This window comes from Myodes glareolus, chromosome 4 (genome assembly GCF_982192425.1).
Source record: "Myodes glareolus chromosome 4, mMyoGla1.1, whole genome shotgun sequence".
NCBI lineage: Eukaryota > Metazoa > Chordata > Mammalia > Rodentia > Cricetidae > Myodes > Myodes glareolus.
In genome coordinates, this window is record NC_142029.1 from 14214132 (window position 1) to 14215046 (window position 915).

General features: G+C 45.1%; 1 non-coding gene across 1 annotated transcript; it reads left to right on the forward strand.

Annotated features, from left to right (window-relative positions):
- Window positions 1-208: 208 nt before the first annotated feature.
- LOC125393819 (small nucleolar RNA SNORA43) lies at window positions 209-346 on the forward strand. Its single transcript, XR_007229972.1, has one exon. It is a non-coding gene; the product is annotated as a small nucleolar RNA SNORA43 (small nucleolar RNA).
- Window positions 347-915: the final 569 nt, after the last annotated feature.

The window sequence follows — 915 nt, forward strand, 5'->3', positions numbered from 1 at the left end:
GATGGCTCAATGGGTAAAGGTACTTGTCACACAAGCCTGATGACCTGAGTTCAGTCACTGGAACCTACATGAAAATGGAAGAACCAACCCCACAATTCGTTTTCTATCCTCCACAGTGTGCTATGGCAGGTGCAGCCCCCAATCAAACATCACATATGCATACCATGGTAAATAGAGTTTGAAAATACAAGATGGTTGCCTTCCAGATGCTGTCCTGGATCTGTCAACACCACAGGCACAGCTGCTGGGCTGTGTCTATGACACTGGGGCAAAGAGCAAGTGTCTATTTCTAGACTCAGTGTTCAGAAGCCAGTAAGCACTAAGAATGGGTTATAGCCTGACATTTCAGACGGGGAAGGGGCACACATGGTGTCACGTGTCTTTAATTCAAGCACCACGGACGCAGAAGATGTATGACATCCTACCCAGTTTGGGTTGGAACGCTGACTAGAAGCAGGGAAGGAATGAAGAAAGATACACATACAGATTTAGGTACGGTTCTGTTTTACAGTGTTTTTTGTTTTTTTTTTAAATTTTTAAAAAATATTTATTTATTATGGATACAATACTCTGTCTGTGTGTATGCCTGCAGGCCAGAAGAGGGCACCAGACCTCATTTCAGATGGCTATGAGCCACCATGTGATTGCCAGGAACTGAACTCAGGACCTTTGGAAGAGCAGGCAATTCTCCTAACCTCTGAGCCATCTCTCTAGCCCCTGTTTTTCAGTGTTTTGAGACAGGGTCTCACTGGGGAGCCTGGCTATTTACAAAGATATACCTGCCTTTGCCCCGCAAATGCTGAGTCATCTATCCGGTCTTGCTGATTTGTTTGTTGAGACAGCATCTCTCACTGTAGCCCAGGTTGGCCTCAAACTTTAGCAACTGAGGCTGAAACACTACCACACTCTGAATAT